This window comes from Ranitomeya imitator, chromosome 1 (assembly GCF_032444005.1).
Source record: "Ranitomeya imitator isolate aRanImi1 chromosome 1, aRanImi1.pri, whole genome shotgun sequence".
Taxonomy (NCBI): domain Eukaryota; kingdom Metazoa; phylum Chordata; class Amphibia; order Anura; family Dendrobatidae; genus Ranitomeya; species Ranitomeya imitator.
Genome location: NC_091282.1, coordinates 435,060,536 through 435,087,838, shown reverse-complemented (window position 1 = coordinate 435,087,838; position 27,303 = coordinate 435,060,536). Strand labels below are relative to the sequence as shown.

General features: G+C 40.1%; 5 non-coding genes across 5 annotated transcripts; all 5 read right to left on the bottom strand.

Annotated features, from left to right (window-relative positions):
- Positions 1 to 2,300: 2,300 nt before the first annotated feature.
- TRNAT-CGU (transfer RNA threonine (anticodon CGU)) lies at positions 2,301 to 2,373 on the bottom strand. Its single transcript has one exon. It is a non-coding gene; the product is annotated as a tRNA-Thr (tRNA).
- A 2,543-nt stretch (positions 2,374 to 4,916) lies between these two features.
- On the bottom strand, positions 4,917 to 4,989 carry TRNAT-CGU (transfer RNA threonine (anticodon CGU)). The gene has a single exon. It is a non-coding gene; the product is annotated as a tRNA-Thr (tRNA).
- A 2,542-nt stretch (positions 4,990 to 7,531) lies between these two features.
- Positions 7,532 to 7,604, bottom strand: TRNAT-CGU (transfer RNA threonine (anticodon CGU)). The gene has a single exon. It is a non-coding gene; the product is annotated as a tRNA-Thr (tRNA).
- Positions 7,605 to 10,147: 2,543 nt separating this feature from the next.
- On the bottom strand, positions 10,148 to 10,220 carry TRNAT-CGU (transfer RNA threonine (anticodon CGU)). Its single transcript has one exon. It is a non-coding gene; the product is annotated as a tRNA-Thr (tRNA).
- Positions 10,221 to 12,762: 2,542 nt separating this feature from the next.
- On the bottom strand, positions 12,763 to 12,835 carry TRNAT-CGU (transfer RNA threonine (anticodon CGU)). The gene has a single exon. It is a non-coding gene; the product is annotated as a tRNA-Thr (tRNA).
- Positions 12,836 to 27,303: the final 14,468 nt, after the last annotated feature.

Genomic DNA, 27,303 nt, shown 5'->3' with positions numbered 1-27,303 from the left:
TGATTTATTTATATTTTCAATTGTACCAAATTTAAGAATGATTTCATAAATTTTTTTCAGGTCAGTATTAATCTATGTACAAATGGAGTTTTATGGAACCATTCAAACAAGATGAGTTTTTCAAGTGGAAACTTTTTATGAAAGCAAATTTTAAAGCGAATCTGCTCTAAAGTCTGTCTCCACATAGCATTAGATCTCTGGCCATGATGTTCATTTATATTTTCAATCTTGGCAAATTTAAGAATGATGTCTGAATTTTTTTTGTGTCTGCATTAGGAAATATGCAGATGGAGATTTATTGAGGCATTCAAAAAAGAAGACTTTTTAAAGCAAAAACACCCTTTCATTGGGGAGCTTTTAAAGGAGTTTCAGCTTTATAAAGTGGCTCCTAAAGCACTTTTTAAGAGTTCTTGAAGTGTTTTTGAAGAGTTTTTTTTTCTAAAGCTTTTTCTTTGCAACCTTTTGATTTACAGTGTCTACTTTGGAGAAAATTCCATCAGCAGAATCTGGGCAGAAACTCCAAATTTTTGAGGAGCTATGAGATTTGCAGGTGCATTTGTAGAGTTTCCACTCAGTTTCAACTAGGTGGCTATGTGCACATGATGTCTTTTTTCAGGCGGCTTCCGCCATTGGAATCATTTGAAAACCCTATCAAACATTGCTCAAAAGAATGAACATAAGCAATTCTATGTAAAACTGACTTGCTCTGTCTATGTTGAGGTTTTTGAATGTCTTTTGACCACTTCAGGTTTCTAAAAATGCCAAGCGGTTTAAAGAAGTCACATGTCCATTCTTTTAGCGTTTTCCACCAGGAGCATGCTGTGTATTTTACAATACAAATCAGTGGAAAAGCTCAATACATGCCTGGACTGCAACAAGACTTTTTTTGGAGTGTTTTGCCATTGATTTTGCTTAAAAGAGCTAACTGTTTCTTCATGTTTCAATGGAGTGAAAAATGCGACCAGAAAAAAAGACTTCACCGAAACCATGGGAAAACTTTTCAAAAAAGCTGTCTCAAAATTGAACAGGAAACAACCAAAAAGATGACACAAAAGACGATTCAGGGTAAGAAATGTCCTACATTTCTTGAAAAGTCTTCTGCGTGAAAAACTCATCAAGTTGTCTTGAGTTTAAAAGCCGTCATATGCACATACCAGTTCCTGTTCCAAAAATTCATTAAAAAACTGAGTGTGTGTGCAGTCCAACACGTCAAACAAAACTTGTGGTTTTTGAACTCCTAGTGGTGTTTGGAAAAGTTTTGATCAAAAGTTCCTGAAAAAACCTCAGTGTGAATCTTTAGGTTATTTGCAGATGGAATTTTATTAAGGTATTTAAAAACAATGAGTTTTGCAAGCAGAAACCACTTAGGAAATCACCACTTTATTAGGTACTTCTGGGAAGAGTTTTTATGTTCATGATGTGTTTCCTGGGGATTTTTTGCAGAGTTTGCAATGAGATTTTCATTCTTAAAGCCTTTTTTGCAGATTTTTGATTTGAATGTGCCTAGTTTGGAGTAGTTTTCCTCAGGATCCGCTTCACAGAAGCAACAAGTATTTTTTTTCTTTGCCCCCACGTTTTTTTGAAAACCTGAAATGGATGAAAACTCTCCAAGTAATGTAATTATTACGTCTGAACATTTTTTTTCTCAGTATAATAAACCTCAGGAATTAAACTATTCAGTTTCAAAATAACACAAAGGCTCCAGTGAGAATTGAACTCACGACCAGTGCTCTAACCACTGAGCTATGAAGCCAGCATCACTTTGCCCCATCTTTTGATCTCTATTTTGAACAGTGCAATAGCCATTCAGTTGCATTAACCACACAAGTCCTTTCATTTCTAGTTTGAAATCACACTCTTAGCGTAATGTCCCATCACCAACAAACCAACAACTGCTCTTGCAATGCAAAAGCATGACTTGCAAACATTCTGAAGCTTCAGTTCTAAAACTGACAACCTGTTTATTGGCAATCTGGTGTGCAAAAAAATGAAATTGGATGGATTGGCAAGGAAGAGACTTCTACTGCTTGCTTAAATAAAATATGTAATTCTTTATATGACAAAATCACACATCAAGAATAGATGAAGGGTCATTAGACTCCTTAAACTCTGCTAGAGGTAGCATAAGAAAGGAATTTGACAAACATGTTACCCGAATGTCATGTAGGATCAAAGTCTTATCAAGAACTTTTGAAAAGGTTGTCGTAACTTCACATAAAGTCAATCTTGAATCGCACCAACTTTATACCACTGACCAAACAGATAAGCAATTTTCATATGAGAGACAAAGAGTTTTTGTAAGGCTTCAGTGAGAGTCGAACTCACGTCCCCTGGTTTACGAGACCAGTGCTCTAACCTCTGAGCTATGAAGCCATTGAAAAGCAACAATTTCTCGAGCAATGTAGGGATTAGTCTGTTAGAGGTTTGGGTACGCTCAGTACCTCCTAAGGATCATTTACTATGCTACATGGGAGAAATGCAAAGAAACTGTACAAAGATTTTTCTTTAGGTACCAATTTGACATTGACATGGGAAAAATGCATATGAAAACTTACAACCCATACAAGCAATGATTGTAAGATAAGGCTTGGTACAAAAATGTAAAGAGAAGCATGATGATTTATTTATATTTTCAATTGTACCAAATTTAAGAATGATTTCATAAATTTTTTTCAGGTCAGTATTAATCTATGTACAAATGGAGTTTTATGGAACCATTCAAACAAGATGAGTTTTTCAAGTGGAAACTTTTTATGAAAGCAAATTTTAAAGCGAATCTGCTCTAAAGTCTGTCTCAACATAGCATTAGATCTCTGGCCATGATGTTCATTTATATTTTCAATCTTGGCAAATTTAAGAATGATGTCTGAATTTTTTTTGTGTCTGCATTAGGAAATATGCAGATGGAGATTTATTGAGGCATTCAAAAAAGAAGACTTTTTAAAGCAAAAACACCCTTTCATTGGGGAGCTTTTAAAGGAGTTTCAGCTTTATAAAGTGGCTCCTAAAGCACTTTTTAAGAGTTGTTGAAGTGTTTTTGAAGAGTTTTTTTTTCTAAAGCTTTTTCTTTGCAACCTTTTGATTTACAGTGTCTACTTTGGAGAAAATTCCATCAGCAGAATCTGGGCAGAAACTCCAAATTTTTGAGGAGCTATGAGATTTGCAGGTGCATTTGTAGAGTTTCCACTCAGTTTCAACTAGGTGGCTATGTGCACATGATGTCTTTTTTCAGGCGGCTTCCGCCATTGGAATCATTTGAAAACCCTATCAAACATTGCTCAAAAGAATGAACATAAGCAATTCTATGTAAAACTGACTTGCTCTGTCTATGTTGAGGTTTTTGAATGTCTTTTGACCACTTCAGGTTTCTAAAAATGCCAAGCGGTTAAAAGAAGTCACATGTCCATTCTTTTAGCGTTTTCCACCAGGAGCATGCTGTGTATTTTACAATACAAATCAGTGGAAAAGCTCAATACATGCCTGGACTGCAACAAGACTTTTTTTGGAGTGTTTTGCCATTGATTTTGCTTAAAAGAGCTAACTGTTTCTTCATGTTTCAATGGAGTGAAAAATGCGACCAGAAAAAAAGACTTCACCGAAACCATGGGAAAACTTTTCAAAAAAGCTGTCTCAAAATTGTCCAGGAAACAACCAAAAAGATGACACAAAAGACGATTCAGGGTAAGAAATGTCCTACATTTCTTGAAAAGTCTTCTGCGTGAAAAACTCATCAAGTTGTCTTGAGTTTAAAAGCCGTCATATGCACATACCAGTTCCTGTTCCAAAAATTCATTAAAAAACTGAGTGTGTGTGCAGTCCAACACGTCAAACAAAACTTGTGGTTTTTGAACTCCTAGTGGTGTTTGGAAAAGTTTTGATCAAAAGTTCCTGAAAAAACCTCAGTGTGAATCTTTAGGTTATATGCAGATGGAATTTTATTAAGGTATTTAAAAACAATGAGTTTTGCAAGCAGAAACCACTTAGGAAATCACCACTTTATTAGGTACTTCTGGGAAGAGTTTTTATGTTCATGATGTGTTTCCTGGGGATTTTTTGCAGAGTTTGCAATGAGATTTTCATTCTTAAAGCCTTTTTTGCAGATTTTTGATTTGAATGTGCCTAGTTTGGAGTAGTTTTCCTCAGGATCCGCTTCACAGAAGCAACAAGTATTTTTTTTCTTTGCCACCACTTTTTTTTGAAAACCTGAAATGGATGAAAACTCTCCAAGTAATGTAATTATTACGTCTGAACATTTTTTTTCTCAGTATAATAAACCTCAGGAATTAAACTATTCAGTTTCAAAATAACACAAAGGCTCCAGTGAGAATTGAACTCACGACCAGTGCTCTAACCACTGAGCTATGAAGCCAGCGTCACTTTGCCCCATCTTTTGATCTCTATTTTGAACAGTGCAATAGCCATTCAGTTGCATTAACCACACAAGTCCTTTCATTTCTAGTTTGAAATCACACTCTTAGCGTAATGTCCCATCACCAACAAACCAACAACTGCTCTTGCAACGCAAAAGCATGACTTGCAAACATTCTGAAGCTTCAGTTCTAAAACTGACAACCTGTTTATTGGCAATCTGATGTGCAAAAAAATGAAATTGGATGGATTGGCAAGGAAGAGACTTCTACTGCTTGCTTAAATAAAATATGTAATTCTTTATATGACAAAATCACACATCAAGAATAGATGAAGGGTCATTAGACTCCTTAAACTCTGCTAGAGGTAGCATAAGAAAGGAATTTGACAAACATGTTACCCGAATGTCATATAGGATCAAAGTCTTATCAAGAACTTTTGAAAAGGTTGTCGTAACTTCACATAAAGTCAATCTTGAATCGCACCAACTTTATACCACTGACCAAACAGATAAGCAATTTTCATATGAGAGACAAAGAGTTTTTGTAAGGCTTCAGTGAGAGTCAAACTCACGACCCCTGGTTTACGAGACCAGTGCTCTAACCTCTGAGCTATGAAGCCATTGAAAAGCAACAATTTCTCGAGCAATGTAGGGATTAGTCTGTTAGAGGTTTGGGTACGCTCAGTACCTCCTAAGGATCATTTACTATGCTACATGGGAGAAATGCAAAGAAACTGTACAAAGATTTTTCTTTAGGTACCAATTTGACATTGACATGGGAAAAATGCGTATGAAAACTTACAACCCATACAAGCAATGATTGTAAGATAAGGCTTGGTACAAAAATGTAAAGAGAAGCATGATGATTTATTTATATTTTCAATTGTACCAAATTTAAGAATGATTTCATAAATTTTTTTCAGGTCAGTATTAATCTATGTACAAATGGAGTTTTATGGAACCATTCAAACAAGATGAGTTTTTCAAGTGGAAACTTTTTATGAAAGCAAATTTTAAAGCGAATCTGCTCTAAAGTCTGTCTCCACATAGCATTAGATCTCTGGCCATGATGTTCATTTATATTTTCAATCTTGGCAAATTTAAGAATGATGTCTGAATTTTTTTTGTGTCAGTATTAGGAAATATGCAGATGGAGATTTATTGAGGCATTCAAAAAAGAAGACTTTTTAAAGCAAAAACACCCTTTCATTGGGGAGCTTTTAAAGGAGTTTCAGCTTTATACAGTGGCTCCTAAAGCACTTTTTAAGAGTTGTTGAAGTGTTTTTGAAGAGTTTTTTTTTCTAAAGCTTTTTCTTTGCAACCTTTTGATTTACAGTGTCTACTTTGGAGAAAATTCCATCAGCAGAATCTGGGCAGAAACTCCAAATTTTTGAGGAGCTATGAGATTTGCAGGTGCATTTGTAGAGTTTCCACTCAGTTTCAACTAGGTGGCTATGTGCACATGATGTCTTTTTTCAGGCGGCTTCCGCCATTGGAATCATTTGAAAACCTATCAAACATTGCTCAAAAGAATGAACATAAGCAATTCTATGTAAAACTGACTTGCTCTGTCTATGTTGAGGTTTTTGAATGTCTTTTGACCACTTCAGGTTTCTAAAAATGCCAAGCGGTTAAAAGAAGTCACATGTCCATTCTTTTAGCGTTTTCCACCAGGAGCATGCTGTGTATTTTACAATACAAATCAGTGGAAAAGCTCAATACATGCCTGGACTGCAACAAGACTTTTTTTGGAGTGTTTTGCCATTGATTTTGCTTAAAAGAGCTAACTGTTTCTTCATGTTTCAATGGAGTGAAAAATGCGACCAGAAAAAAAGACTTCACCGAAACCATGGGAAAACTTTTCAAAAAAGCTGAATCAAAATTGTCCAGGAAACAACCAAAAAGATGACACAAAAGACGATTCAGGGTAAGAAATGTCCTACATTTCTTGAAAAGTCTTCTGCGTGAAAAACTCATCAAGTTGTCTTGAGTTTAAAAGCCGTCATATGCACATACCAGTTCCTGTTCCAAAAATTCATTAAAAAACTGAGTGTGTGTGCAGTCTAACACGTCAAACAAAACTTGTGGTTTTTGAACTCCTAGTGGTGTTTGGAAAAGTTTTGATCAAAAGTTCCTGAAAAAACCTCAGTGTGAATCTTTAGGTTATATGCAGATGGAATTTTATTAAGGTATTTAAAAACAATGAGTTTTGAAAGCAGAAACCACTTAGGAAATCACCACTTTATTAGGTACTTCTGGGAAGAGTTTTTATGTTCATGATGTGTTTCCTGGGGATTTTTTGCAGAGTTTGCAATGAGATTTTCATTCTTAAAGCCTTTTTTGCAGATTTTTGATTTGAATATGCCTAGTTTGGAGTAGTTTTCCTCAGGATCCGCTTCACAGAAGCAACAAGTATTTTTTTTCTTTGCCACCACGTTTTTTTGAAAACCTGAAATGGATGAAAACTCTCCAAGTAATGTAATTATTACGTCTGAACATTTTTTTTCTCAGTATAATAAACCTCAGGAATTAAACTATTCAGTTTCAAAATAACACAAAGGCTCCAGTGAGAATTGAACTTACGACCAGTGCTCTAACCACTGAGCTATGAAGCCAGCGTCACTTTGCCCCATCTTTTGATCTCTATTTTGAACAGTGCAATAGCCATTCAGTTGCATTAACCACACAAGTCCTTTCATTTCTAGTTTGAAATCACGCTCTTAGCGTAATGGCCCATCACCAACAAACCAACAACTGCTCTTGCAACGCAAAAGCATGACTTGCAAACATTCTGAAGCTTCAGTTCTAAAACTGACAACCTGTTTATTGGCAATCTGATGTGCAAAAAAATGAAATTGGATGGATTGGCAAGGAAGAGACTTCTACTGCTTGCTTAAATAAAATATGTAATTCTTTATATGACAAAATCACACATCAAGAATAGATGAAGGGTCATTAGACTCCTTAAACTCTGCTAGAGGTAGCATAAGAAAGGAATTTGACAAACATGTTACCCGAAGGTCATATAGGATCAAAGTCTTATCAAGAACTTTTGAAAAGGTTGTCGTAACTTCACATAAAGTCAATCTTGAATCGCACCAACTTTATACCACTGACCAAATAGATAAGCAATTTTCATATGAGAGACAAAGAGTTTTTGTAAGGCTTCAGTGAGAGTCGAACTCACGACCCCTGGTTTACGAGACCAGTGCTCTAACCTCTGAGCTATGAAGCCATTGAAAAGCAACAATTTCTCGAGCAATGTAGGGATTAGTCTGTTAGAGGTTTGGGTACGCTCAGTACCTCCTAAGGATCATTTACTATGCTACATGGGAGAAATGCAAAGAAACTGTACAAAGATTTTTCTTTAGGTACCAATTTGACATTGACATGGGAAAAATGCATATGAAAACTTACAACCCATACAAGCAATGATTGTAAGATAAGGCTTGGTACAAAAATGTAAAGAGAAGCATGATGATTTATTTATATTTTCAATTGTACCAAATTTAAGAATGATTTCATAAATTTTTTTCAGGTCAGTATTAATCTATGTACAAATGGAGTTTTATGGAACCATTCAAACAAGATGAGTTTTTCAAGTGGAAACTTTTTATGAAAGCAAATTTTAAAGCGAATCTGCTCTAAAGTCTGTCTCCACATAGCATTAGATCTCTGGCCATGATGTTCATTTATATTTTCAATCTTGGCAAATTTAAGAATGATGTCTGAATTTTTTTTGTGTCAGTATTAGGAAATATGCAGATGGAGATTTATTGAGGCATTCAAAAAAGAAGACTTTTTAAAGCAAAAACACCCTTTCATTGGGGAGCTTTTAAAGGAGTTTCAGCTTTATAAAGTGGCTCCTAAAGCACTTTTTAAGAGTTGTTGAAGTGTTTTTGAAGAGTTTTTTTTTCTAAAGCTTTTTCTTTGCAACCTTTTGATTTACAGTGTCTACTTTGGAGAAAATTCCATCAGCAGAATCTGGGCAGAAACTCCAAATTTTTGAGGAGCTATGAGATTTGCAGGTGCATTTGTAGAGTTTCCACTCAGTTTCAACTAGGTGGCTATGTGCACATGATGTCTTTTTTCAGGCGGCTTCCGCCATTGGAATCATTTGAAAACCCTATCAAACATTGCTCAAAAGAATGAACATAAGCAATTCTATGTAAAACTGACTTGCTCTGTCTATGTTGAGGTTTTTGAATGTCTTTTGACCACTTCAGGTTTCTAAAAATGCCAAGCGGTTAAAAGAAGTCACATGTCCATTCTTTTAGCGTTTTCCACCAGGAGCATGCTGTGTATTTTACAATACAAATCAGTGGAAAAGCTCAATACATGCCTGGACTGCAACAAGACTTTTTTTGGAGTGTTTTGCCATTGATTTTGCTTAAAAGAGCTAACTGTTTCTTCATGTTTCAATGGAGTGAAAAATGCGACCAGAAAAAAAGACTTCACCGAAACCATGGGAAAACCTTTCAAAAAAGCTGTCTCAAAATTGTCCAGGAAACAACCAAAAAGATGACACAAAAGACGATTCAGGGTAAGAAATGTCCTACATTTCTTGAAAAGTCTTCTGCGTGAAAAACTCATCAAGTTGTCTTGAGTTTAAAAGCCGTCATATGCACATACCAGTTCCTGTTCCAAAAATTCATTAAAAAACTGAGTGTGTGTGCAGTCCAACACGTCAAACAAAACTTGTGGTTTTTGAACTCCTAGTGGTGTTTGGAAAAGTTTTGATCAAAAGTTCCTGAAAAAACCTCAGTGTGAATCTTTAGGTTATATGCAGATGGAATTTTATTAAGGTATTTAAAAACAATGAGTTTTGCAAGCAGAAACCACTTAGGAAATCACCGCTTTATTAGGTACTTCTGGGAAGAGTTTTTATGTTCATGATGTGTTTCCTGGGGATTTTTTGCAGAGTTTGCAATGAGATTTTCATTCTTAAAGCCTTTTTTGCAGATTTTTGATTTGAATGTGCCTAGTTTGGAGTAGTTTTCCTCAGGATCCGCTTCACAGAAGCAACAAGTATTTTTTTTCTTTGCCACCACGTTTTTTTGAAAACCTGAAATGGATGAAAACTCTCCAAGTAATGTAATTATTACGTCTGAACATTTTTTTTCTCAGTATAATAAACCTCAGGAATTAAACTATTCAGTTTCAAAATAACACAAAGGCTCCAGTGAGAATTGAACTCACGACAAGTGCTCTAACCACTGAGCTATGAAGCCAGCGTCACTTTGCCCCATCTTTTGATCTCTTTTTCAAACAGTGCAATAGCCATTCAGTTGCATTAACCACACAAGTCCTTTCATTTCTAGTTTGAAATCACACTCTTAGCGTAATGTCCCATCACCAACAAACCAACAACTGCTCTTGCAACGCAAAAGCATGACTTGCAAACATTCTGAAGCTTCAGTTCTAAAACTGACAACCTGTTTATTGGCAATCTGATGTGCAAAAAAATGAAATTGGATGGATTGGCAAGGAAGAGACTTCTACTGCTTGCTTAAATAAAATATGTAATTCTTTATATGACAAAATCACACATCAAGAATAGATGAAGGGTCATTAGACTCCTTAAACTCTGCTAGAGGTAGCATAAGAAAGGAATTTGACAAACATGTTACCCGAATGTCATATAGGATCAAAGTCTTATCAAGAACTTTTGAAAAGGTTGTCGTAACTTCACATAAAGTCAATCTTGAATCGCACCAACTTTATACCACTGACCAAACAGATAAGCAATTTTCATATGAGAGACAAAGAGCTTTTGTAAGGCTTCAGTGAGAGTCGAACTCACGACCCCTGGTTTACGAGACCAGTGCTCTAACCTCTGAGCTATGAAGCCACTGAAAAGCAACAATTTCTCGAGCAATGTAGGGATTAGTCTGTTAGAGGTTTGGGTACGCTCAGTACCTCCTAAGGATCATTTACTATGCTACATGGGAGAAATGCAAAGAAACTGTACAAAGATTTTTCTTTAGGTACCAATTTGACATTGACATGGGAAAAATGCATATGAAAACTTACAACCCATACAAGCAATGATTGTAAGATAAGGCTTGGTACAAAAATGTAAAGAGAAGCATGATGATTTATTTATATTTTCAATTGTACCAAATTTAAGAATGATTTCATAAATTTTTTTCAGGTCAGTATTAATCTATGTACAAATGGAGTTTTATGGAACCATTCAAACAAGATGAGTTTTTCAAGTGGAAACTTTTTATGAAAGCAAATTTTAAAGCGAATCTGCTCTAAAGTCTGTCTCCACATAGCATTAGATCTCTGGCCATGATGTTCATTTATATTTTCAATCTTGGCAAAATTAAGAATGATGTCTGAATTTTTTTTGTGTCAGTATTAGGAAATATGCAGATGGAGATTTATTGAGGCATTCAAAAAAGAAGACTTTTTAAAGCAAAAACACCCTTTCATATGGGAGCTTTTAAAGGAGTTTCAGCTTTATAAAGTGGCTCCTAAAGCACTTTTTAAGAGTTCTTGAAGTGTTTTTGAAGAGTTTTTTTTTCTAAAGCTTTTTCTTTGCAACCTTTTGATTTACAGTGTCTACTTTGGAGAAAATTCCATCAGCAGAATCTGGGCAGAAACTCCAAATTTTTGAGGAGCTATGAGATTTGCAGGTGCATTTGTAGAGTTTCCACTCAGTTTCAACTAGGTGGCTATGTGCACATGATGTCTTTTTTCAGGCGGCTTCCGCCATTGGAATCATTTGAAAACCCTATCAAACATTGCTCAAAAGAATGAACATAAGCAATTCTATGTAAAACTGACTTGCTCTGTCTATGTTGAGGTTTTTGAATGTCTTTTGACCACTTCAGGTTTCTAAAAATGCCAAGCGGTTAAAAGAAGTCACATGTCCATTCTTTTAGCGTTTTCCACCAGGAGCATGCTGTGTATTTTACAATACAAATCAGTGGAAAAGCTCAATACATGCCTGGACTGCAACAAGACTTTTTTTGGAGTGTTTTGCCATTGATTTTGCTTAAAAGAGCTAACTGTTTCTTCATGTTTCAATGGAGTGAAAAATGCGACCAGAAAAAAAGACTTCACCGAAACAATGGGAAAACTTTTCAAAAAAGCTGTCTCAAAATTGTCCAGGAAACAACCAAAAAGATGACACAAAAGACGATTCAGGGGAAGAAATGTCCTACATTTCTTGAAAAGTCTTCTGCGTGAAAAACTCATCAAGTTGTCTTGAGTTTAAAAGCCGTCATATGCACATACCAGTTCTTGTTCCAAAAATTCATTAAAAAACTGAGTGTGTGTGCAGTCCAACACGTCAAACAAAACTTGTGGTTTTTGAACTCCTAGTGGTGTTTGGAAAAGTTTTGATCAAAAGTTCCTGAAAAAACCTCAGTGTGAATCTTTAGGTTATATGCAGATGGAATTTTATTAAGGTATTTAAAAACAATGAGTTTTGCAAGCAGAAACCACTTAGGAAATCACCACTTTATTAGGTACTTCTGGGAAGAGTTTTTATGTTCATGATGTGTTTCCTGGGGATTTTTTGCAGAGTTTGCAATGAGATTTTCATTCTTAAAGCCTTTTTTGCAGATTTTTGATTTGAATGTGCCTAGTTTGGAGTAGTTTTCCTCAGGATCCGCTTCACAGAAGCAACAAGTATTTTTTTGCTTTGCCACCATGTTTTTTTGAAAACCTGAAATGGATGAAAACTCCCCAAGTAATGTAATTATTACGTCTGAACATTTTTTTTCTCAGTATAATAAACCTCAGGAATTAAACTATTCAGTTTCAAAATAACAATTGAACTCACGACCCCTGGTTTACAAGACCCATGCTCTAACCACTGAGCTATGAAGCCAGCGTCACTTTGCCCCATCTTTTGATCTCTTTTTCAAACAGTGCAATAGCCATTCAGTTGCATTAACCACACAAGTCCTTTCATTTCTAGTTTGAAATCACACTCTTAGCGTAATGTCCCATCACCAACAAACCAACAACTGCTCTTGCAACGCAAAAGCATGACTTGCAAACATTCTGAAGCTTCAGTTCTAAAACTGACAACCTGTTTATTGGCAATCTGATGTGCAAAAAAATGAAATTGGATGGATTGGCAAGGAAGAGACTTCTACTGCTTGCTTAAATAAAATATGTAATTCTTTATATGACAAAATCACACATCAAGAATAGATGAAGGGTCATTAGACTCCTTAAACTCTGCTAGAGGTAGCATAAGAAAGGAATTTGACAAACATGTTACCCGAATGTCATATAGGATCAAAGTCTTATCAAGAACTTTTGAAAAGGTTGTCGTAACTTCACATAAAGTCAATCTTGAATCGCACCAACTTTATACCACTGACCAAACAGATAAGCAATTTTCATATGAGAGACAAAGAGTTTTTGTAAGGCTTCAGTGAGAGTCGAACTCACGACCCCTGGTTTACGAGACCAGTGCTCTAACCTCTGAGCTATGAAGCCATTGAAAAGCAACAATTTCTCGAGCAATGTAGGGATTAGTCTGTTAGAGGTTTGGGTACGCTCAGTACCTCCTAAGGATCATTTACTATGCTACATGGGAGAAATGCAAAGAAACTGTACAAAGATTTTTCTTTAGGTACCAATTTGACATTGACATGGGAAAAATGCATATGAAAACTTACAACCCATACAAGCAATGATTGTAAGATAAGGCTTGGTACAAAAATGTAAAGAGAAGCATGATGATTTATTTATATTTTCAATTGTACCAAATTTAACCCCTTCCCGACCTTTGACGCCACGTAGGCGTCATGAAAGTCGGTGCCAATCCGACCTGTGACGCCTACGTGGCGTCATGGCGGGAATGCTTCCCTGCGGGTCCGGTGACCGGGGTCATTCAAATGTCACCGTACCCGCAGGTGCAGGGGGACCTGTACTTCACCCCAGGGGGGGTGGCTTTGCCCCCCCGGGTGTACGATCGCTCCGGGTGACCTTTATTTAACCCCCTTCAGCTCTGATTGGAGCTAACGTCCATGTGACGCTAGCTCTCCAATCAGATCTGTATGGGCGGAGTAAAATATGTCTGTCCTCGTTCTCCAGACTCATCCCGTTGCTGGAAGCTGGAGAACGAGGACCCTGCGTTTATACCTGCCCCCCGATCGCCGCCGATCGCCGCCAATCGCCGCCGCTGCTGCTGCTCTGTCGCGGCTCCTGCCGCCTCTGCCGCTGCTCCTGCCGCCGCTGCCTGTGCTCCTGCCACCGCCGCCGCCGCCAGGTACTCCCCTCTCTGCCATCCACCTCTGCGCTCTGCCCCCCTGATCACCCTCCCCCCCGATCTTACCCCCTGTCCCCCTTTTCACCCCCCCTGTTGCTGCTGCCAGCTCAATCACCTCAGCTCTCCCAGCTCCTGACAGCCTCCGCCTGCCCCCTGGTGATCACCCCCTGCCCACTTGAGCACCCCCTGCCCCCCTGATCACCCCTGCCCCCCTGATCACCCCCTGAACCCCCCCTGCCCCCCTGATCACCCCCTGCCCCCCTTATCACCCCCTGCCCCCCTGATCACCCCCCTGCTGCTGCAGCAGATTTCATCTGCTCCTGCTGCATTGCCTCAGCCCCCCCGCGCCTGACAGCCTCCCCCTGCCCCTCGGTGATCACCCCCTGCCCCCCTGATCACCCCCTGCCCCCCTGATCACCCCCTGCCCCCCTGATCGCCACCCTGATCACCCCCTGCTGCTGCTGCCGATTCCATCTGCTGCTGTCGCATCGCCTCTGCCCCCCGCGCCTGACAGCCCCCTCCTGTCCCCCGGTGATCACCCTCTGCCCCCCTGATCACCCTCTGCCCCCCTGATCACCCTCTGCCCCTCTGATTACCCCCTGCCCCCCTGATCACCCCCGTCCCCCAGATCATCCCCTGCTGCTGCCGCCGATTCCATCTGCTGCTGCTACTGCATCGCCTCTGCCCCCCTGCGCCTGACAGCCCCCTCCTGTCCCCAGTGATCACCCACTGCCCCCCTGATCACCCCCGTCCCCCTGATCACCCCCCGTCCCCCTGATCACCCCCCGTCCCCCTGATCATCCCCCGTCCCCCGATCACCCCTGCTGCTGCCGATTCCATCTGCTACTGCATCGCCTCTGCCACCCCCGCGCCTGACAGCCGCCTCCGCTCCTGACATCCGCCTCCACTCCTGACATCCGCCCCCGCCTCTGACAGCCGCCCCCGCCCCTGACAGCCGCCCCCGCCCCTGACAGCCGCCCCTGACATCCGCCTCCGCTCCTGACATCCGCCCCCGCTCCTGTCAGCCGCCCCCGCCCCTGACAGCCGCCCCCGCCCCTGACATCCGCCTCAGCTCCTGACATCCGCCCCTGCTCCTGACATCCGCCTCAGCTCCTGACATCCGCCTCCGCTCCTGACATCCGCCTCCGCTCCTGACATCCGCCCCTGCGCCTGGCAGCCGCCCCCGCGCCTGGCAGCCGCCCCCGCTCCTGGCAGCCGCCCCCGCTTCTGACAGCCACCCCCGCTTCTGACAGCCGCCCCCGCCCCTGACAGCCGCCCCCGCCCCTGACAGCCGCCCCCGCCCCTGACATCCACCCCTGCTCCTGACATCCGCCTCAGCTCCTGACATCCGCCTCCGCTCCTGACATCCGCCCCCGCGCTTGGCAGCCGCCCCCGCTCCTGGCAGCCGCCCCCGCGCCTGGCAGCCCCCTCCTGCAGTAGAAAGTTTCACCAAACACTCGCACATAGACACACGCACACTATAATAAAGTTTAGTTTTTTACACACACCACACACACAATGTCCCGCTCATCCCAGTCATCCCAGTCACAAAGGCTGTACACAGCTGAGGAGGCATATTCCTATCTTGCCTCCGAAGCTGATAGTGAGGGAGAGGACCCCACTTTTCTGTATTCCTCCCACTCTTCCTCCTCTAGTGACACCGACTCGCCACCCCCAAGATGTCGCAGGTCGAGAAATCGTCCGGAGCCCAGGGGAGGAGAGCCGGAGCTCAGGGGAGGAGAGTCGGAGCCAAGTGGAAGTAACCCCCAACCTAGTGCAAGTGACGCCCAACCTAGCACTAGTGCCCCCGTCTGGACCCCCGTCCCTGAAAATTTTGCTCCACGGATTCCTGATTTCATTCCCCAATCAGGAATCCAATTTGAGACTGCCAACCTCCGGGAAATAGACTTTTTCAAAGTCTTTTTCTCGGAGTCAATCGTCAGTCTCATGGTGGAGCAAACAAATTTGTACGCCCTGCAATTTTTTGCCGAAAACCCAAGTTCATCATTTACTACTTGGAATCCCGTTGACTCTGTAGAAATGATGAAATATTGGGGACTGGTCCTTCACATGGGGATTGTGAAGAAACCAGAAATTCGCCAATACTGGAGTACTGATATTTTATATCAAACTCCATTATATGGCATGGTTATGATACGCAAACGTTTTGAGGCGATTCATAAATTTCTCCACTTTAGGGACAACACGGACATCCTTCCTCGCGATGACCCGAATTTTGATAGACTATTCAAAATTCGGCCGGTCATCGAACACTTCAGCAACAAGTTTGCTGAAGTGTACATTCCCCAAAGGGAAATTTGTGTGGATGAATCCCTCATCCACTTCAAAGGGAGGCTTCAGTTCCGTCAGTACCTGCCCAGCAAAAGGGCAAGGTACGGGATAAAACTCTATAAGATCTGCGAGAGTACCTCAGGGTACACTCTCAGCTTTAGAGTTTATCAAGGAAAGGACAGCAGTATCCAGCCCCCAGAATGTCCACCTGCTCTGGGGGTGAGTGGGAAAATAGTGTGGGATTTGGTCCACCCACTGCTTGATAAAGGTTACCATCTGTACGTTGATAACTTTTATACAAGCATCCCACTCTTTCAATCCCTCTCTGCCAGAGCTACCGTCGCTTGCGGTACCGTGCGCAGAAACAAGAGGGGTCTCCCTTTGTCACTAATTGAGCAGGTTCTCCCAAAGGGTGAGAGCCGGGCCCAATGTAGAGGCAACATGCTTGCGGTCAAGTTCAAAGACAAAAGGGACGTCTTTTTCTTGACCACAATCCATGGTCCCGGCACCACGGCCACCACCGTTCGAGGTACCCCAGCACAGGTCCACAAACCGGACTGTGCCCTGGGGTACAACAAACACATGGGGGGAGTTGATCTTTCTGATCAAGTCCTCCAGCCCTATAGTGCCATGCGGAAGACGAAGGTGTGGTATAAAAAACTGGCTGTGCACATCGTGCAAATGGCACTGTATAACGCATACGTGCTATCACGATGTGCAGGCCAGACCAACAACACCTTCCTTCAGTTCCAGGAGGCGGTGATAAAGGCCCTAATGTTTGGAGGCGAGGAAGGAGTGGGCCCCAGCACCCCTGGAACTCAAGTCTCCCGTATGGTACCAGGGCAACATTTTCCTTGTGAGGGGAGAGCAAAAAAAAGGTGCCGGGTGTGCTATAAAAGGGGGATAAGAAGGGAAACTCGTTTCCAATGTGAAACGTGTCCCGACAAACCTGGACTGTGTTTGAATGAATGCTTCAGAATTCATCACACGTCCGTGGACTAAACACATCCTGACATTCCCCTACAGAACTCACCCACACCAGGCTGATATACACAACACCACACACACACCCCAACCTGACGTACACTACACCACACCCCAACCTGACGTACTCTACACCACACACTCCAACCTGACGTAGTGTGTCAGGTTGGTGTGTATGGAGTAGTGTACGTCAGGTTGGTGTGTGGTGTTGTATAGTGTACGTCAGGTTGGTGTGTGTGTATGGTGTACACTACACCACACACACCAACCTGACGTACACTACACCACACCCCAACCTGACGTACACTACACCACACACTCCAACCTGACGTAGTGTCAGGTTGGTGTGTATGGCGTAGTGCACGTCAGGTTGGTGTGTGGTGTTGTATAGTGTACGTCAGGTTGGTGTGTGTGTATGGTGTACACTACACCACACACACCAACCTGACGTAAACTACACCACACCCCAACCAGACGTACACTACACCACACACTCCAACCTGACGTAGTGTGTCAGGTTGGTGTGTATGGCGTAGTGTACGTGAGGTTGGTGTGTGGTGTGGTATAGTGTACATCAGGTTGGTGTGTGTGTATGGTGTACACTACACCACACACCCCAACCTGACGTACACTACACCACACCCCAACCTGACGTACACTACACCACACACTCCAACCTGACGTAGTGTCAGGTTGGTGTGTATGGCGTAGTGCACGTCAGGTTGGTGTGTGGTGTTGTATAGTGTACGTCAGGTTGGTGTGTGTGTATGGTGTACACTACACCACACACACCAACCTGACGTAAACTACACCACACCCCAACCAGACGTACACTACACCACACACTCCAACCTGACGTAGTGTGTCAGGTTGGTGTGTATGGCGTTGTGTACGTCAGGTTGGTGTGTAGTTTGATATAGTGTACGTCAGGTTGGTGTGTGTGTGTGGTGAATACTACACCACACACACCAACCTGACATACACTACATACCTTCCATACGCAACATGGTGTCCGCTAATGAATGGAGCTAATTTTCCATTCAAAAAGTGAAATGGCGCTCCTTCCCTTCCGAGCCTTGCCGTGCGCCCAAACAGTGGTTTACCCCCACATGTGAGATATCAGTGTACTCAGGAGAAATTGCCCAACAAATGTTAGCATCCATTTTAGCCTGATGCCCATGTGAAAATGGAAAAAATTGAGGCTAAAATAAAATTTTTGTGAAAAAAAGTACTTTTTCATATTTATGGATCAATTTGTGAAGCACCTGGGGGTTCAAAGTGCTCAATATGCATCTAGATAAGTTCCTTGGGTGGTCTAGTTTCCAAAATGGGGTCACATGTGGGGGAGCTCCAATGTTTAGGCACACAGGGGATCTCCAAACACGACATGGTGTCCGCTAAAGATTGGAGCTAATTTTTCATTCAATAAGTCAAATGGCGCTCCTTCCCTTCTGAGCCTTGCCGTGCACCCAAACAGTGGTTTACCCCCACTTGTGAGATATCGGTGTACTCAGGAGAAATTGCCCAACAAATTTTAGCATCCATTTTATCCTGATGCCCATGTGAAAATGGAAAAAATTGAGGCTAAAATAAAATTTTTGTGAAAAAAAAGTACGTTTTCATTTTTATGGATCAATTTGTGAAGCACCTGGGGGTTCAAAGTGCTTAATATGCATCTAGATAAGTTCCTTGGGTGGTCTAGTTTCCAAAATGGGGTCACATGTGGGGGAGCTCCAATGTTTAGGCACACAGGGGCTCTCCAAACACGACATGGTGTCCGCTAAATATTGGAGCTAATTTTTCATTCAAAAAGTCAAATGGCGCTCCTTCCCTTCCGAGCCTTGCCGTGCACCCAAACAGTGGTTTACCCCCACATGTGAGATATCAGTGAACTCAGGAGAAATTGCCCAACAAATTTTAGCATCCATTTTATCCTGATGCCCATGTGAAAATGGAAAAAATTGAGGCTAAAATAAAATTTTTGTGAAAAAAAAGTACATTTTCATTTTTATGGATCAATTTGTGAAGCACCTGGGGGTTCAAAGTGCTCAATATGCATCTAGATAAGTTCGTTGGGTGGTCTAGTTTCCAAAATGGGGTCACATGTGGGGGAGCTCCAATGTTTAGGCACACAGGGGCTCTCCAAACGCGACATGGTGTCCGCTAAAGATTGGAGCTAATTTTTCATTCAAAAAGTCAAATGGCGCTCCTTCCCTTCCGAGCCTTGCCGTGCGCCCAAACAGTGGTTTACCCCCACATGTGAGATATCGGTGTACTCAGGAGAAATTGCCCAACAAATTTTAGCATCCATTTTATCCTGATGCCCATGTGAAAATGGAAAAAATTGAGGCTAAAATAAAATTTCTGTGAAAAAAAAGTACTTTTTCATTTTTATGGATCAATTTGTGAAGCACCTGGGGGTTCAAAGTGCTCAATATGCATCTAGATAAGTTCCTTGGGTGGTCTAGTTTCCAAAATGGGGTCACATGTGGGGGAGCTCCAATGTTTAGGCACACAGGGGCTCTCCAAATGCGACATGGTGTCCGCTAAAGATGGGAGCTAGTTTTTCATTCAAAAAATCAAATGGCGCTCTTTCCCTTCTGAGCCCTGCCGTGCGCCCAAACAGTGGTTCCCCCCCACATATGAGGTTTCAGCGTACTCAGGACAAATTGGACAACAACTTTTGCGGTTGAGTTTCTCCTTTTATCCTTGGGAAAATAAAAAAAATGTTGCTAAAAGATCATTTTTGTGACTAAAAAGTTAAATGTTCATTTTTTCCTTCCATGTTGCTTCTGCTGCTGTGAAACACCTGAAGGGTTAATAAACTACTTGAATGTGGTTTTGAGCATCTTGAGGGGTGCAGTTTTTAGAATGGTGTCACTTTTGGGTATTTTCTCTCATATAGACCCCTCAAAGTGACTTCAAACGTGAGGTGGTCCCTAAAAAAAATGGTGTTGTAAATTTTGTTGTAAAAATGAGAAATCGTTAGTCAAATTTTAACCCTTATAACTTCCTAGCAAAAAAAAATTTTGGTTTCAAAATTGTGCTGATGTAAAGTAGACATGTGAGAAATGTTATTTATTAACTATTTTGTGTCACATATCTTTCTGGTTTACAGAATAAAAATAAAAAATTTAAAAATTGCGAAATTTTCAAAATTTTCGCCAAAATTCCGATTTTTTTAGAAATAAACGCAAAAATTATCGGCCTAAATTTACCACTAACATGAAGCCCAATATGTCACGAAAAAACAATCTCAGAACCGCTAGGATCCGTTGAAGCGTTCCTGAGTTATTACCTCATAAAGGGACACTGGTCAGAATTGCAAAAAACGGCAAGGTCTTTAAGGTCAAAATAGCCTGGGTCATGAAGGGGTTAAGAATGATTTCATAATTTTTTTTCAGGTCAGTATTAATCTATGTGCAAATGGAGTTTTATGGAACCATTCAAACAAGATGAGTTTTTCAAGTGGAAACTTTTTATGAAAGCAAATTTTAAAGCGAATCTGCTCTAAAGTCTGTCTCCACATAGCATTAGATCTCTGGCCATGATGTTCATTTATATTTTCAATCTTGGCAAATTTAAGAATGATGTCTGAATTTTTTTTGTGTCAGTATTAGGAAATATGCAGATGGAGATTTATTGAGCCATTCAAAAAAGAAGACTTTTTAAAGCAAAAACACCCTTTCATTGGGGAGCTTTTAAAGGAGTTTCAGCTTTATAAAGTGGCTCCTAAAGCACTTTTTAAGAGTTCTTGAAGTGTTTTTGAAGAGTTTTTTTTTCTAAAGCTTTTTCTTTGCAACCTTTTGATTTACAGTGTCTACTTTGGAGAAAATTCCATCAGCAGAATCTGGGCAGAAACTCCAAATTTTTGAGGAGCTATGAGATTTGCAGGTGCATTTGTAGAGTTTCCACTCAGTTTCAACTAGGTGGCTATGTGCACATGATGTCTTTTTTCAGGCGGCTTCCGCCATTGGAATCATTTGAAAACCCTATCAAACATTGCTCAAAAGAATGAACATAAGCAATTCTATGTAAAACTGACTTGCTCTGTCTATGTTGAGGTTTTTGAATGTCTTTTGACCACTTCAGGTTTCTAAAAATGCCAAGCGGTTAAAAGAAGTCACATGTCCATTCTTTTAGCGTTTTCCACCAGGAGCATGCTGTGTATTTTACAATACAAATCAGTGGAAAAGCTCAATACATGCCTGGACTGCAACAAGACTTTTTTTGGAGTGTTTTGCCATTGATTTTGCTTAAAAGAGCTAACTGTTTCTTCATGTTTCAATGGAGTGAAAAATGCGACCAGAAAAAAAGACTTCACCGAAACCATGGGAAAACTTTTCAAAAAAGCTGTCTCAAAATTGTCCAGGAAACAACCAAAAAGATGACACAAAAGACGATTCAGGGGAAGAAATGTCCTACATTTCTTGAAAAGTCTTCTGCGTGAAAAACTCATCAAGTTGTCCTGAGTTTAAAAGCCGTCATATGCACATACCAGTTCCTGTTCCAAAAATTCATTAAAAAACTGAGTGTGTGTGCGGTCCAACACGTCAAACAAAACTTGTGGTTTTTGAACTCCTAGTGGTGTTTGGAAATGTTTTGATCAAAAGTTCCTGAAAAAACCTCAGTGTGAATCTTTAGGTTATTTGCAGATGGAATTTTATTAAGGTATTTAAAAACAATGAGTTTTGCAAGCAGAAACCACTTAGGAAAACACCACTTTATTAGGTACTTCTGGGAAGAGTTTTTATGTTCATGATGTGTTTCCTGGGGATTTTTTGCAGAGTTTGCAATGAGATTTTCATTCTTAAAGCCTTTTTTGCAGATTTTTGATTTGAATGTGCCTAGTTTGGAGTAGTTTTCCTCAGGATCCGCTTCACAGAAGCAACAAGTATTTTTTTTCTTTGCCACCACGTTTTTTTGAAAACCTGAAATGGATGAAAACTCTCCAAGTAATGTAATTATTACGTCTGAACATTTTTTTTCTCAGTATAATAAACCTCAGGAATTAAACTATTCAGTTTCAAAATAACACAAAGGCTCCAGTGAGAATTGAACTCACGACAAGTGCTCTAACCACTGAGCTATGAAGCCAGCGTCACTTTGCCCCATCTTTTGATCTCTTTTTCAAACAGTGCAATAGCCATTCAGTTGCATTAACCACACAAGTCCTTTCATTTCTAGTTTGAAATCACACTCTTAGCGTAATGTCCCATCACCAACAAACCAACAACTGCTCTTGCAACGCAAAAGCATGACTTGCAAACATTCTGAAGCTTCAGTTCTAAAACTGACAACCTGTTTATTGGCAATCTGATGTGCAAAAAAATGAAATTGGATGGATTGGCAAGGAAGAGACTTCTACTGCTTGCTTAAATAAAATATGTAATTCTTTATATGACAAAATCACACATCAAGAATAGATGAAGGGTCATTAGACTCCTTAAACTCTGCTAGAGGTAGCATAAGAAAGGAATTTGACAAACATGTTACCCGAATGTCATATAGGATCAAAGTCTTATCAAGAACTTTTGAAAAGGTTGTCGTAACTTCACATAAAGTCAATCTTGAATCGCACCAACTTTATACCACTGACCAAACAGATAAGCAATTTTCATATGAGAGACAAAGAGTTTTTGTAAGGCTTCAGTGAGAGTCGAACTCACGACCCCTGGTTTACCAGTTAGACCAGTGCTCTAACCTCTGAGCTATGAAGCCATTGAAAAGCAACAATTTCTCGAGCAATGTAGGGATTAGTCTGTTAGAGGTTTGGGTACGCTCAGTACCTCCTAAGGATCATTTACTATGCTACATGGGAGAAATGCAAAGAAACTGTACAAAGATTTTTCTTTAGGTACCAATTTGACATTGACATGGGAAAAATGCATATGAAAACTTACAACCCATACAAGCAATGATTGTAAGATAAGGCTTGGTACAAAAATGTAAAGAGAAGCATGATGATTTATTTATATTTTCAATTGTACCAAATTTAAGAATGATTTCATAAATTTTTTTCAGGTCAGTATTAATCTATGTACAAATGGAGTTTTATGGAACCATTCAAACAAGATGAGTTTTTCAAGTGGAAACTTTTTATGAAAGCAAATTTTAAAGCGAATCTGCTCTAAAGTCTGTCTCCACATAGCATTAGATCTCTGGCCATGATGTTCATTTATATTTTCAATCTTGGCAAATTTAAGAATGATGTCTGAATTTTTTTTGTGTCAGTATTAGGAAATATGCAGATGGAGATTTATTGAGGCATTCAAAAAAGAAGACTTTTTAAAGCAAAAACACCCTTTCATTGAGGAGCTTTTAAAGGAGTTTCAGCTTTATAAAGTGGCTCCTAAAGCACTTTTTAAGAGTTCTTGAAGTGTTTTTGAAGAGTTTTTTTTTCTAAAGCTTTTTCTTTGCAACCTTTTGATTTACAGTGTCTACTTTGGAGAAAATTCCATCAGCAGAATCTGGGCAGAAACTCCAAATTTTTGAGGAGCTATGAGATTTGCAGGTGCATTTGTAGAGTTTCCACTCAGTTTCAACTAGGTGGCTATGTGCACATGATGTCTTTTTTCAGGCGGCTTCCGCCATTGGAATCATTTGAAAACCCTATCAAACATTGCTCAAAAGAATGAACATAAGCAATTCTATGTAAAACTGACTTGCTCTGTCTATGTTGAGGTTTTTGAATGTCTTTTGACCACTTCAGGTTTCTAAAAATGCCAAGCGGTTAAAAGAAGTCACATGTCCATTCTTTTAGCGTTTTCCACCAGGAGCATGCTGTGTATTTTACAATACAAATCAGTGGAAAAGCTCAATACATGCCTGGACTGCAACAAGACTTTTTTTGGAGTGTTTTGCCATTGATTTTGCTTAAAAGAGCTAACTGTTTCTTCATGTTTCAATGGAGTGAAAAATGCGACCAGAAAAAAAGACTTCACCGAAACCATGGGAAAACCTTTCAAAAAAGCTGTCTCAAAATTGTCCAGGAAACAACCAAAAAGATGACACAAAAGACGATTCAGGGGAAGAAATGTCCTACATTTCTTGAAAAGTCTTCTGCGTGAAAAACTCATCAAGTTGTCCTGAGTTTAAAAGCCGTCATATGCACATACCAGTTCCTGTTCCAAAAATTCATTAAAAAACTGAGTGTGTGTGCAGTCCAACACGTCAAACAAAACTTGAGGTTTTTGAACTCCTAGTGGTGTTTGGAATAGTTTTGATCAAAAGTTCCTGAAGAAACCTCAGTGTGAATCTTTAGGTTATTTGCAGATGGAATTTTATTAAGGTATTTAAAAACAATGAGTTTTGCAAGCAGAAACCACTTAGGAAATCACCACTTTATTAGGTACTTCTGGGAAGAGTTTTTATGTTCATGATGTGTTTCCTGGGGATTTTTTGCAGAGTTTGCAATGAGATTTTCATTCTTAAAGCCTTTTTTGCAGATTTTTGATTTGAATGTGCCTAGTTTGGAGTAGTTTTCCTCAGGATCCGCTTCACAGAAGCAACAAGTATTTTTTTTCTTTGCCACCACGTTTTTTTGAAAACCTGAAATGGATGAAAACTCTCCAAGTAATGTAATTATTACGTCTGAACATTTTTTTTCTCAGTATAATAAACCTCAGGAATTAAACTATTCAGTTTCAAAATAACACAAAGGCTCCAGTGAGAATTGAACTCACGACCAGTGCTCTAACCACTGAGCTATGAAGCCAGCGTCACTTTGCCCCATCTTTTGATCTCTATTTTGAACAGTGCAATAGCCATTCAGTTGCATTAACCACACAAGTCCTTTCATTTCTAGTTTGAAATCACACTCTTAGCGTAATGTCCCATCACCAACAAACCAACAACTGCTCTTGCAACGCAAAAGCATGACTTGTAAACATTCTGAAGCTTCAGTTCTAAAACTGACAACCTGTTTATTGGCAATCTGATGTGCAAAAAAATGAAATTGGATGGATTGGCAAGGAAGAGACTTCTACTGCTTGCTTAAATAAAATATGTAATTCTTTATATGACAAAATCACACATCAAGAATAGATGAAGGGTCATTAGACTCCTTAAACTCTGCTAGAGGTAGCATAAGAAAGGAATTTGACAAACATGTTACCCGAATGTCATATAGGATCAAAGTCTTATCAAGAACTTTTGAAAAGGTTGTCGTAACTTCACATAAAGTCAATCTTGAATCGCACCAACTTTATACCACTGACCAAACAGATAAGCAATTTTCATATGAGAGACAAAGAGTTTTTATAAGGCTTCAGTGAGAGTCAGACTCACGACTACCAGTGCTCTAACCTCTGAGCTATGAAGCCATTGACAAGCAACAATTTCTCGAGCAATGTAGGGATTAGTCTGTTAGAGGTTTGGGTACGCTCAGTACCTCCTAAGGATCATTTACTATGCTACATGGGAGAAATGCAAAGAAACTGTACAAAGATTTTTCTTTAGGTACCAATTTGACATTGACATGGGAAAAATGCATATGAAAACTTACAACCCATACAAGCAATGATTGTAAGATAAGGCTTGGTACAAAAATGTAAAGAGAAGCATGATGATTTATTTATATTTTCAATTGTACCAAATTTAAGAATGATTTCATAAATTTTTTTCAGGTCAGTATTAATCTATGTGCAAATGGAGTTTTATGGAACCATTCAAACAAGATGAGTTTTTCAAGTGGAAACTTTTTATGAAAGCAAATTTTAAAGCAAATCTGCTCTAAAGTCTTTGTCGCCACATAGCATTAGATCTCTGGCCATGATGTTCATTTATATTTTCAATCTTGGCAAATTTAAGAATGATGTCTGAATTTTTTTTGTGTCAGTATTAGGAAATATGCAGATGGAGATTTATTGAGGCATTCAAAAAAGAAGACTTTTTAAAGCAAAAACACCCTTTCATTGGGGAGCTTTTAAAGGAGTTTCAGCTTTATAAAGTGGCTCCTAAAGCACTTTTTAAGAGTTCTTGAAGTGTTTTTGAAGAGTTTTTTTTTTTAAAGCTTTTTCTTTGCAACCTATTGATTTACAGTGTCTACTTTGGAGAAAATTCCATCAGCAGAATCTGGGCAGAAACTCCAAATTTTTGAGGAGCTATGAGATTTGCAGGTGCATTTGTAGAGTTTCCACTCAGTTTCAACTAGGTGGCTATGTGCACATGACGTCTTTTTTCAGGCGGCTTCCGCCATTGGAATCATTTGAAAACCCTATCAAACATTGCTCAAAAGAATGAACATAAGAAATTCTATGTAAAACTGACTTGCTCTGTCTATGTTGAGGTTTTTGAATGTCTTTTGACCACTTCAGGTTTCTAAAAATGCCAAGCGGTTAAAAGAAGTCACATGTCCATTCTTTTAACGTTTTCCACCAGGAGCATGCTGTGTATTTTACAATACAAATCAGTGGAAAAGCTCAATACATGCCTGGACTGCAACAAGACTTTTTTTTGGAGTGTTTTGCCATTGATTTTGCTTAAAAGAACTAACTGTTTCTTCATGTTTAAATGAAGTGAAAAATGCTACCAGAAAAAAAGACATCACCGAAACAATGGGAAAACCTTTCAAAAAAGCTGTCTCAAAATTGTCCAGGAAACAACCAAAAAGATGACACAAAAGACGATTCAGGGGAAGAAATGTCCTAAATTTCTTGAAAAGTCTTCTGCGTGAAAAACTCATCAAGTTGTCCTGAGTTTAAAAGCCGTCATATGCACATACCAGTTTCTGTTCCAAAAATTCATTAACCCCTTAATCCCATATGACGTACTATCCCGTCCAGGTGACCTGGGACTTAATTCCCAGTGACGGGATAGTACGTCATATGCGATCGGCCGCACTCACGGGGGGAGCGCGGCCGATCGCGGCCGGGTGTCAGCTGCCTATCGCAGCTGACATCCGGCACTATGTGCCAGGAGCGGTCACGGACCGCTCCCGGCACATTAACCCCCGGCACACCGCGATCAAAGATGATCGCGGTGTGCTGGCGGTGCAGGGAAGCATCGCGCAGGGAGGGGGCTCCCTGCGGGCTTCCCTGAGACGATCGGTACACGGTGATGTACTCACCGTGTACCGAGTGTCTTCTCCCTGCAGTCCCCGGATCCAAAATGGCCGCCGGGCTGCATCCGGGTCCTGCAGGGAGCACTTCCGGGTCAGGATCAGGCTGCAGCTGCAGCTGTAATCCTGCCCGGCTGTATGCTGTATGCTGTGCACACTGTCAGATCGGTGATCTGTGATGTCCCCCCCTGGGACAAAGTGAAAAAGTAAAAAAAAAAATTTCCACACGTGTAAAAAAAAAAAAAAAAAAATTCCTAAATAAAGAAGAAAACAAAAAAAATATTATTCCCATAAATACATTTCTTTATAAAAAAAAAAAACAAAAAAACAATAAAAGTACAAATATTTAGTATCGCC